Source organism: Fukomys damarensis, unplaced genomic scaffold, assembly GCF_012274545.1.
Source record: "Fukomys damarensis isolate Sample0158 unplaced genomic scaffold, DMR_v1.0_HiC HiC_scaffold_4, whole genome shotgun sequence".
NCBI classification, from domain to species: domain Eukaryota; kingdom Metazoa; phylum Chordata; class Mammalia; order Rodentia; family Bathyergidae; genus Fukomys; species Fukomys damarensis.
Window position 1 is genome coordinate 16247543 of NW_022900916.1, and position 13034 is coordinate 16260576.

The 13034-nt window shown below is 37.3% G+C and overlaps 1 protein-coding gene across 1 annotated transcript in view; it reads left to right on the forward strand.

Moving 5' to 3' along the window:
* Window positions 1-13034, forward strand: part of Scin (scinderin) — an 819415-nt gene that overhangs the window by 269598 nt on the left and 536783 nt on the right. Inside the window, exon 17 of the transcript XR_004514640.1 lies at window positions 1505-1651. The gene's annotated coding sequence lies outside the window, so the exon portion shown is untranslated. The remainder of the gene's footprint in view (window positions 1-1504; window positions 1652-13034) is intronic.

The window sequence follows — 13034 nt, forward strand, 5'->3', positions numbered from 1 at the left end:
AGACAGGTCGCCCTACTCAGGAATTATAATGAGCTGCCAGATGGCTTTGTCTTTTCTTCACATTGTGATCTGTTCCTCCGACTTCTCTGTAGTTTCTTTTCCTGGGGTTTCTTCCCATATTCGTAGAGAACTTCTTTACTTCTTTTTTTCTCTTCACCAAGTTGTTTTTTTTCAGGTGTCTGGATTCTGAGTCTCAGAAAGGCTGAATTTTGTTGCCGATTGCTAGTTTGCCATTTTGATCCCCTGAATTTATACTTTTTGTACTAACATATTGTTTGCGTAACTTATAATGAGTTTATGTTACTTTTGTGATTAAATAATATGATCATAAAGGATGTAGTGCAGTGCCTGGTACATACTGTATACGTACAATATTTTTGCTGAGTGAATTGATGCATATATTATCAACATATTATTGTTTTGTACCCTTGTTCAGAGATGAAAAGGGAAGTCTCTGCATGAGAGAAAAACAATCAAAGTAAACTATTGGAGCCTAATGCATTATGGTTAGTCAGTATCTAATAACTTACAGAATAAAATAATGCAGCACAAAATGTCTAAAGGTATATGATGGGGGAAGCTATGGAGGAAGGTCTAGGTTATTTCCTCTTTGAAAACAGAGGTCTAGAAATCTTTGAGGGCATGTTTTCCTTTTTAAAAATACTGTTGCTTATCATTTAAGGAATGTGTGAAAGTGCATCGAATAAATTTACTTCTTGTTGTTTTTGTTTTTTGGTACGGGGGGGTCAAACTCAGGTTCTTGCGCTTGCGAGGCAGGCGGCAGAACCACTGAGCTAAATCCCTGGCCCATAAACTTACTTCTATAATGTATGTTGGGGTCATGAAGATTTTTAAGCCAAATAGTTTTATTGTTTTGAATATCTTTACAGTGATTATTCAAGATATTATCTCTTTTCTCTGTGTAAATAATCCGTGCTTCCTTTGATTTCTTAAGGCACTCAATTCCCAAAAATACAAGGAACAAGCATATGAAAAAGTGACACACAGTAAAATTACAGGTGAAAGCAAACGAAAGCATAATGGACAGTCTAAATACCTTATAGCCAGTAATTACCACCTTCGCCTTGTCCCTATCTGATGAGATAGGAAAGCTCTCAGCTCCATCTTCACGAGTGAGAAAATGACCACCCATTCTACAGGAAGTGCTAACGCTCAGATTATATTTTAGATATTTGAATGCTTAGTTTGCTTCAACAGCACTGGTTATCAATGTCTGACTCATCTCTGACAAACATTTTAAGAGCTCATTCAGAGTAAGACACAGTGTGTGCTATGGGGTTGAGGTAGGGAGATATTAGTTTTCTATGACTTTTGTGACAAATCAGCAAAACCCTAGTGCTTTAAATTAGCCTGGATATTTTTATCTTATAGTTCTAGATGTTAGAAAGTCTAAAGTCAGTGTCACTGGGTTAAAATCAAGTTGTTTGCAGGGCTACTTCCTTCCTGTGGCTCTGAGGCAAACTCCAGTTCTTGCCATTTCCAGCTTCCTGAGCCCTCCCGAGTCCCTGCTTTGTGGCCGAGTTCCTGCATCACTCCGATCTCTTCCTTCCATTGCCACGTCTCTTCCTACCAACTGTCCCTGTTAAGAAGACCCATGTGACTACCCTGGGCCCAGCTGGGTAATACGGAGGTATTTTTCTCAATATCCATCACAGTTCTCTTTGCCAAGTAAAGTTGCATTTGTAGGTTTGGGGGTTAGAATGTGGATCTCTTTGGGGCGCCATTATTCTGTCTACTGTAGGACATTTGAATATAATGGTTATAATAATGTGGCAGCTGTATTTGGAGCGCTTATTATGCATAAAATTTTATTTTGTGCGCAAACAATATTCTATTCTTATTTAAATCCTTTTAAATTATCATTTGTATTGCTATTTTACAAATAAGAAGACTTACATATGCTGGGGTACATTACTGCCCTTAATTACAAAATTCTTAGAACAACTATTACTTCAGTGGCAGGTGAATGACTCAGATCTATTTATTTCCAGATTCTTCAGGCTTCACTGTTAAGGCTAAATTGCACAGATGAATAAGAAATAGTGTAATGACCATCATGGGATTTAATTCATTTAATTTATTAGTTATAAGCTTCCAGAAACTAGACTTCAGGTGACTTGTTTAATTATAAAAATACTAGAAATTGTTTTTCTGAAAACATGAAAATAAAAAGTATTGTCTTAAATTGATTCCATGTACAAAAGGAAACGTTCAAAGAAAGTTAAGCAATGATAGAATACATTGAAAAATACCAGTCTCAGGAGTCCAAAGACGACTTATTTATTTATTTATTTGGTACTGGGGATTGAACTTGGATCCTTGTGCTTGCGAGGCAGGCAGCAGAACCACTTGGCTAAATCCCTGGCCAGAAAACTTCATTTTATAAGAACTGTAAGCTAAGAACAGAAACCTGACCTCCTTCTCCGTGACCCACTTTGCTTTTCATTTTCGCCCCACACTTGCTTACACTCTTTCATTCCTTCTGTGCTTATCTCATTCCACACTCCAGATCCCTTATTTCCTCTGTTTGAATGATGAGTGGTTGATTAGCATCTCAGTCTAACACTAAATGTGAGTCTAGAACCTGAACTATGGATACGTAGATTCCAATCTGGAAATTGTCTTGTGCTTCTGCTCCCATTGTTTGTAACGCCTGAATGCTCTGATCTGATTGGAGTCCTTTTATTTCTCAATGCTTGATTCAAATTCATTTCCTTGGTAAAGCTTTCTAGGCTCTTCCTTAACTAGACTCAGCTACTCCCTACTCTCTTTCCCTTCCAATAGTAGCTTTCTTATTTGTAATTTAATACTGATTTAAAACATGAAGCTATGTTGTATACACGCGCTTACTCCCTGAAATGGATGTGAACTTCCTTTACTGCAAACATGTACTAATAAAAGTTTTTAAAATAACAACTTTCAGAGTCTCCACAATCATATTTTGACTTATAAACTAAAGTAAATGATAAATTATTTACCTAAGCATTAAGACTGGTTAGTCAGAGCTTTGCTTATAGCAAATGTTTAATAAATATTAAACATATAATGAGTAGACAACAGTGGCTGGCGTGAAAAATCCATACTATGTTGTATTTCTTCTTGTCATGCCGCAGGAGCTGGGGAGTAATTTCATACTGTATCGTGTTGTGGTTGATGAATGGGGTTTACTGGGGAAAGGGTTGCTTCACATGGAGGTGTGAAAAGCATGAGGGAGCCTGCATTTCCCCACCTCTCTGTGACGCCGCTGAAGCAGGCCCTGGGTGGGGCCAGGCCACGGCCGTGTGGGTGTGGCTTCGGAGGTCGGGACTCACCCTCCCTTCAGTTCTCACTTACTGTGCAATCCTGAGAACCGGCTCGTCTGTGGGCAGATGCATGGGTGGTTTGGCACCGGGCAGTACCAGCTGCCAACAAGTTATCTGGGAATGCCAGTTGCCCGGCAGTAGGGGCCTTGAGCAAGTGGGACCTTAGGGTCTCCCCAGCCCGGGGGAGGGAGACCCTGTGTCCGGGGAAGCCGAGTTAGGTGTGGCTTCTGCCTGGAGTATGCAGAGAAGCACCTATTTCTCTTCTCCGCTCTCCAAAATGTTTCCTCATACAGGCAACCTAGGATGGGCGCCCAGGTCACTCTGAGATAACTCTGCTAACTGCAACATTAGCCACTCCTTCCTGCAGTATATTTTTCAGATGGACACTACATCACCTTTCTATCTGGCCCCCTTACATTACTATGACGTTTTTGGTCCAGCAAATACTTAAGTGCTGTTACAGATTGGGTGCTTTCAGAAATGAAGGGGAAACAGCAATTAATAACACACCCTCTACCCGGGGGGTACTCACTGTCCGATGAAGCTCTGTTTTGAAATAACTCAGGGAGCGAGTTTTGAAATAAAGTAACTCTAATTTAGACAGAACATTTTCAATGTTAGCTTATTAGTCAAATTAATATGGAGAATGTAGCCAGTTATTACAGATAAGACGGAACACATATGGTGACAATACAGTGATCCCTACGAATACAAGCCATATTTCTTGACATTTTCACCTCCTAAATGAAAAAAACTCCTCTACCTGTGCACCTCTTTATATATATTCCTGAAATTTATACGGATATATACGACATGTGATTAAACATATGGAAAATATGAAAATTACCAAAATGTATCACAGTAAAAGACACATTGCTCCCAAACACGCGCCCCCCCAAAAAGCCCACCACCCTCTCACTTCAATCCCACACCTCCCAGCCTTCTTGCCGCTTTCGGAAGCACTTCTGGAAATCTGCTTTTGTGAGTGGCTTTAGCTGCTACCTCAGCATCTTGAGTCAATTTAGAACATTTGCTTTCTTGGTCCTTTTGACTTAGGACCAGAGCCAGAAGTCACACGGTGCCAGTTGGGTGGGGAAGGGGGAGGAGAACACGCAGTTATGTTTTCAGGGCCCTGCCTTCCATTGGATGGCACCTGGTAGTGCAGCACTCATCATATTCTGGGTCACACTTCATAAAGATTCTCAGGAAAGAAGGCCTCAGACCTGCTTCAGAAAGTCGGGAGGATGATGGCGTAAGTGTTTGGGCTGAGGGGAGCATTGTGAGGGGAGATTAATGGCACTGTGTCTTTACTGAAACAAATTCCTAAAATTTTAAATATTAATCTATATTTGGATCTCACCTCACAGTCATTTCTGAAACAGAGAAATCTCGCAGCACACTTTTACTAATAATCATGTAACAGTTTCTCTTGGTTTCAAAGAATTACAGTCAGTGAGATACACGAGAACGAATCATTTGCAATAGCAGCATTTGAACCATCAACATAAGTTTTGGGGTGAACCTTGACCACGACTGTGGAGTGCTTCCATGGCCCCGTTGCTGTAGTTTGACCAAGGCTCTCTGTAGTGCCCATTCCAGACGCTCCGCTCTTTCCCCAGTGCTCTGGTGGGTTGAGAAGCGATGGTGCCACATCTCCAACCCTCACGTTATGGTGGGACTCAAGCTAGCTCTTGAAGCACTCTGGATGGCAAGAATGAACCATTTTGTCTGGGATGCAACAGATTATTCCTAGAATGGGTTTACTACGTGACAGGATAAAAGTCACTAAGCTGAACCGAAACACAAACAAAGCAATAGTCAATACATGTGGATCTTGATGGTCAAGATGCAGAGAGAATGTTCACAACCACACTCACTGTTCTTAGAACTTTTCATTTAAAGCACTCAGCTTTTGTGACCCATAATTTTTATTTTCCGGCCTAGAAGTAGTAAATGGGTGCCCTATTTTGAGACAGTCCCTAGAATTCCTGGCCGATGTCTTAGTACCTTTGGTTAACTTTGAGTTATGATGTCCACTCTTCCATAAATCCCGATGGTGTATGTGTTAGAATCTGGCATAATTGGGAATAAAGGCTAAGATGTTATCTTTGTCCTTAACCCAGTAGCATTTCTGCAAGTATCAGAGGATAAGGAAACTATTGTGCTTTTAGTAAGAAATTTTATACTCGAAGCTATTATCCAATGATATTGAAGTTCTTTGTAAAACACAGCCTTATTTTTATTCTTTATAAGTTTATTCATATTTTAATGAACAGAAATATTAATTTATGAGGCAAATTTGCTTTTCTCTTTGGGTTTTTTTTTTTAAGGATTCACTTTTTTTTTTTGTATGTAGATTGAATCAATATAATAAAAGGTAAAAGGTACCCTAAGTCAATTTAATCTTTTACAGGGTATAATTTGGATATAGTCCAGGCAGTTGGCTCATTTGTACCCAGCCCCAGCATCATCTGGGCGCAGTCTGCCAGACACCTCAGGAATTTTGGAGGCTAAAGAAAGCCATGTCATGCACTGATGGACGTCTGAGTCTGTTGTTTCCTGAACAGCCACAGTGATGCTCTCAGTCTTTCAAATCTGGGGTTCTGAATGCACACGTGCTTGCCCAGAGCACAGGGTTTGGAGTCACACAGACATGGGTTTGCTAGCTGAGTGACTTCAGATGAGCTGGGTCAGTGTCGTGGCTGTAATTATTTCGGGTGTAAAGTGAGGGTGATGGTAATCAGCACCTTAGGATCTTTGTTAGACTAATGACACTAGCTCTTAGAGCAGTTCCTACTTGCACTGCTTAAGTAATAGAAGCTACTATACTACATTAAAGTTAGAAAATGGAGTTATTTAAGGGTATTTTCTACAAAGGAGCGGAATGAAAACCATGTGGTAGTTCAGGAAAGAATGTAAGGTGTAGGGTTAACAGAGTTAATTGATGAATGTTGGTAACACCCCGAACTCTGCTTACAAAGAACAATCTAACAAACTGATATAAAAATATTAAAGTATAAAATAGAACTAAAAAACTATGCTGATATAATTTTGTTATCTGAATTCATATATGTAAATCACTTAGCTCAGAGCATATTTCTTATGAACAAATATTAGTTTATTTTTTCATGTTTTTCTTCTCTATTTATGAGTGTTGTAGGAAGTGGGGCTGGGAAAGGTCAAAGAGAGTAAGCATTGTAAGAACAAGATTTCGGTACTCAGAGAGGGAGAAAGAGCAGCCCAGATGGTGGAAAATGCCATTTAACACAATACAGATGAAAACATTTTCGAGTTATACAGCATTCCAGTTTGACTAGACTAAGTAGTACCCATGTATGAAAGGATAGGATGTAAAGCTGAAATAATAGTTTAGAGCCAGACAATGGTGGACTTTTAATCTCAATTTTGGTAATGATTATCAAATAAGAGTGAGACAGGCATGGTGGCGCACACCTGTAATCCCAGCACTCGGGAGGCTGAGGCAGGAGGATCCTGTGAGTTCGAGACCAGCCTGGGCTACATAGTGAGTTCCAGGTCAGTCTCAACTACATAGTGAGACCCTGTCTCAAACAAACAAAAGACAAACAAACAACAAAAAATATTTTAAAAAAACAAATAAGAATGAAAACATAGGAAATCTTGTATCACATAAAGAGTATATCATCATTTTTTATTGGACCAGGGAAGACAGAGAAACTGATGAGTACATATAATAACTGGAGTTACACCATTATCAACCTCAGGAAAAGAATGTGTATGATTGAAAGCAGCAAATCATCAGAGATAAAACTGCCTCTTTAATAATGAATCATTTCCCCACTTTTAATAATTTTAAAATAATTTGCTATTTAATTTATTTTTAAACTTTATATGAAATACCATTTTAGGGACAAACAAAATCCTTTAAACATGTTATAAATTACATAATGATGATTATACATCTGAAATTGAATTTATTATATGATGATATATTTATTAAACACTAATAGTAGCAATTTTTAAGCTTTGATAAAAACTTTGTCCAGAAAATTATTCCAGGCGACCCGTATGAGAATAAAATTGAAATGGGTCACACTCCACACATATAATTTTAGACAACAAATGAAAAATAAGTAATAATTTTCAACTTATAGACTGAGCACAGTTTTATATGCCATTTGTATTTAAAATATTTTATCATCACCTAAATATTTATTGACAATCACCAACAGAGACACTGTAGAAATATGTATTTTAGCAATAGCGACTCGTGTGAACAACATGGATTCTTCTGTTTTTCAGAATCTGGGCATATGCGTACATATCAGTGATTTTTATGGTGTTAATATACTGAGTCTCTTAAAAGAAAGTAAAACTCTTGAATGCATTTTGCTTGAATTTAGGTTTAACTTTCTGTAAGTGCAGTGTAGTGCAGCAGTAATGCACTGGATTTGGGTAAAGACGACAGGGTTCTGACCCATTTCAGCTCTTGCTATTCAACTTTGTCATCCAGGCAATTCTCAGAGCCTCCATAGCCTCTTCTTTTGACAGCACTGAATGATGCCACCAGTTACATGGTTTTTGTGTGAGGACTAAAATATAAAACAATTGTTTTTGTGTTCTGTGAAAGTGCTATTAAGTGCCAAACCAACATGACGATTTCAAACACTGTGGCATACAAATAAACTGATTTTGTCCAGGTTTCAGTTTCACAGTAAACATACACAATAAGATAATGTTGGAGAATGTTTTCACATATTTACCAAAGTCATTACTATGAATTTAATATAAAAGGCCTTAGGCGTAAATGAGGAATAAGAATATGTGCCATCCTGAAATTTCTGAAGTAGTGAAAAACTTCCTTCAGTTTCAGAATGCTGTATCTATATCCAAGAAAATAGACCCAGATATTGACTAAACACCACAGAAATGGGCTAATTGTCCAACCTATTTTCATTCATAAATGAATGAGCCTCTAGAGTGTAATGAACTCAGCGTTTCAGGTAGCCAATTTTAAATTTCTAAAAGAGACATGTTGACTCATCAATTTATAAAATCCTTTGCTGCACAAGTTTGACAGGTTGAGAAAATCTATAATTTATTATTAGACACTGTTACCTATTTTCAAGTTCATTAATCAAATTATAATTTATTTTCATTCTAGAATTAAAAAACTTTTCATCATTTATCTAATGTTAAACAATTATTCATTTATTTGAGATTTAAAAAATCACTACTTTGTACCCTTTTGTGAATTATATACAAAATCAACAATATCTCATACATGTAGAAAGAGATAATGTGGCAACATTAATGACCAATCAATATAATTTCTTTGATAAGATAAAAATGTCATATACAGTATAGTCAGGGTTACCCAACAACGTTGCTTAAGTTTTTTTTGTTCTTTTTTTTTTTGTATCAGGGATCAAACTCGGGACCTTGCTCTTGTGAGGCAGGTGGCAGAGCTAAATCCCTGGCCCCCACTGCTAAAGTTTTAATTGTAATTTAATTGATATCATAACAACTACACGTGTTGCAATAACTACTGTCAAAAGAAATAAATATAAAGTCAGTTGTGTCCTATAGGAGCTAAAGGTATGAAGATTGTATGAGGGACACTTAAAGGACCAGTGGAGATGAGTGACAATATAATCTTCCAGGATGATCTTTAGGATCTGTATAATGCTATAAAATGTATGTTTAAAATCCTCAATCTGCTAAAAAGTAAGAATATGAGTAATAGGTGTTTTCATTTGGAGTGTACTTTTTTTCATGTGCAGTTTCAGCTTTGTCAACTGTCTTAGCTAATTTATTTGCCCTGTGTCTACTTGGAAATACTTTTCTAGACAAATTTATAGATTATTAGTAGCATATTGTGTTCATTTAGAATATTTTAATCATCTGGTTAAGGCATGATTGTTACACAAGGAAGTCTGCATGTTTTAAATGCTTTGACATAAATATATACTGTTTAAAATATCTCAGCGAGGCTAATGAACATATCCATCATCACCCCAAAGTTCCTTGTCCTGTCCTTTAGTAACCCATCCGCTACCCTTCCATGTCAACATCTTCTCCTTCCCAGACAACCACTGGTCTGCTGTTACTAGGCAGTACATTTTTCATATAAACAGAATCAGATATTATATACTCACTTTTTATCTTGTGTCTTCTACTCCTCACAATCATGTGAGGTTCTTCACTGTAGTGTGACTGGCTTTGTTCATTTTATTGCTCCATATTGCTCTATTCTGTTGATATAGTACAGTTCATCCATTTACACTTGCCGAGATACTTAGGTTGCTTCTGGCTTTGCGCTATTACAAATTAAATTGTTATAAACATTTGTGTACAAATCTTTATACTGACACAGGTTTTTATTTCTCTTGGGCAAATGATGTGGAATGACTGGATGATTTCTGTATTTTCCTTTTACGAAACCACTTTGTATGCATAGCCATACTAAATTGCCTGGCTGAGTCGTATGTATCAGTAATCCCAGCACTGTGACAAGGAAGGAGGATGGAAAGTTCAAGTAGTGACCAGTGTGAACTTAACAAGACCCTATCTCAAAATTAAAAACAAATAAAAGAGCTGAGTCTGTAACTCATTGTGAAGGTCCTGGGTTCAGTCTCCAGTACAGCAGCTTATTTTGCAAATACCAAAGCCAAAACAAATAATTAAATAAAACAAACAAAATCCCCACTGAACTGTTCTCCAAAGAAAACATCCCGTATGAAAACTATATGAGAGCTACACATTATTTTATCTGTATAAAATTAGTTTGTGTCTTTTTAGTATCTTTAAGTTGTCTCAAATTTATGAACATTAGCAAATAGTTATATCTTTTAAAATTCCTTTTTCTGCTAACACTAACATCCATAAGTTTTCAGTTCATATTGATGAATTATTTCCATTTTCCTGTTTATTTGAAAATCTAAAAAAATTGAAATCCAGAATGAATTTTATGTCCTGTGTGCTGAATCATTTTTTGTATTTCTATAAGTATCCTTGAGTTTTGTTTTGAGATACTAGTTGAGTTAATTAGAAAGAAGCTTGATTCTTTTGGGTCTGGCTTTAAGACTTGTTAGGTAGGACAAAAGGGCTATTCATTCTTGGGCTATTTTTTCCATCTCTGAGACAAGGATAAGGTGCTTATGCTAGTCTGCTTTTTATTGCTGTGAAAGAGATACCTGAGAAAATAAGCTTAAGAAGGCAATATTTATTTTGGCTTATAGTTTCAGTCTATGGTTACCTGGCTCCATTGTTTCTAGATCTGTGTTGAGGCAGAACATCATGACAGGAAGACATGGTGGAACAAAGTCATTCACTTCACGGGACGGAAAGGAGAGGGAGAGGAAGAGGAGGGAGGAGAAGGGAGAAGGGAAGAAGAGAGTGAGGAGGGAAGTGAGGAGGGAGGGAAGGGGGGAGAGAGAGGAGGGAAGAGAAGAGAGAGAGGAGAGAGACAGAGAGATACACTGATTAGACAGGGATGAGACATAGTCCTTCAGCGAGGCTCCACGTCCTAAATTCCCATCACCTCTCAATAATGCCATCAAATTATGAATCAACCAATGGATTAATGTGTAACAGCTCTTCTATATTTTTTACCTGAAGTTTTGTTGATGTTGAGGTATTTTTCATTCTGACAAGTGGGAACAGATTGAATGATTTATTCTTTCACTTCCTAGCCTTAGTTTTTTTTTTTTTTTTAACCACGTATTTGCTGCTCTGATCTCTGTTGAATACTTGAGGAGAGCAGAATGATTTCTTCTTAGCTACGCATGTTATTTTAGTGATGCTTAAAATAGCATTTATATAATTACAAGGTATCTGGTCTAGTGTAAAAATAACAATACTCATACCATTACAAACCTATGAAACTCGGGAAAATGTTCAACTGCTTTGGCTTTGCTTTTTTCAGTCAATCAAATGAGAATCTGGAATACTACCAGAGAGATTTGATTTTTATCTGCATTATTATTTTAGCAGCTTCCTTCTCACACATTTTTTGATGAAAATGTAGGAAGACAGTAACAAAAGCATAAGTAAGGAATCCTATGCATGTAACAAAGTGGACAGTGTGATATTTATTATAAGGTCGACCAGTGAGAGCGAATGAGGGTGCTCTGGCAGAGAGAAACAGGAGTGACAGCTACACTTAGATGAAGCCTGGCATCCAGTTTAACTTCTGTGTTTTATTTGCATAGCAGCTAAAAAGTCCTAGTCCTGGCGGCAGAATTCCTGGTAGGCAGAAGCCGATGTCTGTAGAGATATTTTTGCAAATTTTCTCTCAGATGAAAGCTAATCTCCATGCCTGAGTCATAGCTGAGTCGTTGCCTGCACCTTAAGAACAGGCGGGGGCAGTTCTGTGCCCAGAAAATGTGCTGCTTCGCCCCTCAGAAGGAGGAACACAAATGTGGGAAGGACAAGAGGAGGTTCTTCCTCCGCTGAGCACCAGGGTAATTTGGGAGAGCACACAATTTTCTAGTGAGAACAGTTAGACTCTGTGCAGTTGGGTGTTGTGAAACTTCCTCTGTTTCATCCTTACCATCAGTAAAACTAAAGGCCCAGGCGTGGGTATCTTTGAGTGGATTTCTTAGAGAATTTAGAGATTAATTATTCCCACCGATGGCAAAGCCAGACCGAGAATGCAGGCAAGCCGGCATCTGTGACACATAAATAATATTTTTTGGTTTGCTTTTATTTATTTTAGTGTCTTGTTTCTCTATGTCAACTTATTCTTAATACTAATCATGAACTTTAAAGACTAGTAAAATACATCGGTTTCAAAGTTGAATGTATTAGAATATTTAACAGCTGCTATAATTCTTTAATTAATACATGTTTTTGAATATATTCCTCATTCATTGTAAATGTTTATTGTTTGGTTATATTACTTTTTAAATTTCTTTTGTAGTGTTAATATGCATTTTTATTTTATTTTTATTTATTTATTTATTTATTGGTACCAGGGATCGAACTCGGGTCCTTGCGCTTGCAAGGCAGGCCACCGAACCACTGAGCTAAATCCCCGGCCCAAATATGCATTTTTAAAAAGTTTTAGATATCTCATGACTTGTCCCTTTAAAAAAAAATAAAAAATTTTTGGTACGGGGGATTGAACTCAGGACATTGAGCTTGCAAGGCAGGTGTGGCACCACTGAGCTGAGTCCCTGGACCCTAATAAACTTTCAAATTAAGGAAATTGTTTTGTTTTGCATACTGAATCCGAAATTTTGTTTTTATTTTCTTATTTTTTGAAAACCAAAATCAAAATCATTGTAACTTAGAGTTTATTTATGTAAGACTTTATAGGCATATTATTAAAATTATTAGTCAGCCAGTGAAGATAATACAGCTGTACTACAATGACAGGTACTTAACCAATGTGCTTCTTTATTAGAAAACAATAGTAGTATTCTATTTAATATACATAAACTGGCTTTTTGCTACAAATAGCCAATGACTTCTAGCCTGGCAAAGAAAATCCTGGAAATTCTTACACAAAAGTACCTCAGAAAAGTTCATACTTTATGACCGATCCTTACTTAAATGGATAAATTATTTATTACTCTCAAGAGTGTTCTTTCTTTTTTGCGGTTCTGAGGATCGAACCTAGCACTTCACACATGACAAATGTTCTTTCACTGAGCTAGCCTTCCAGGCCCTTCCCAACACTTTTGAAAGCAGATGCTTCGGAATTCAAGCTTTTCTCCACAACACATA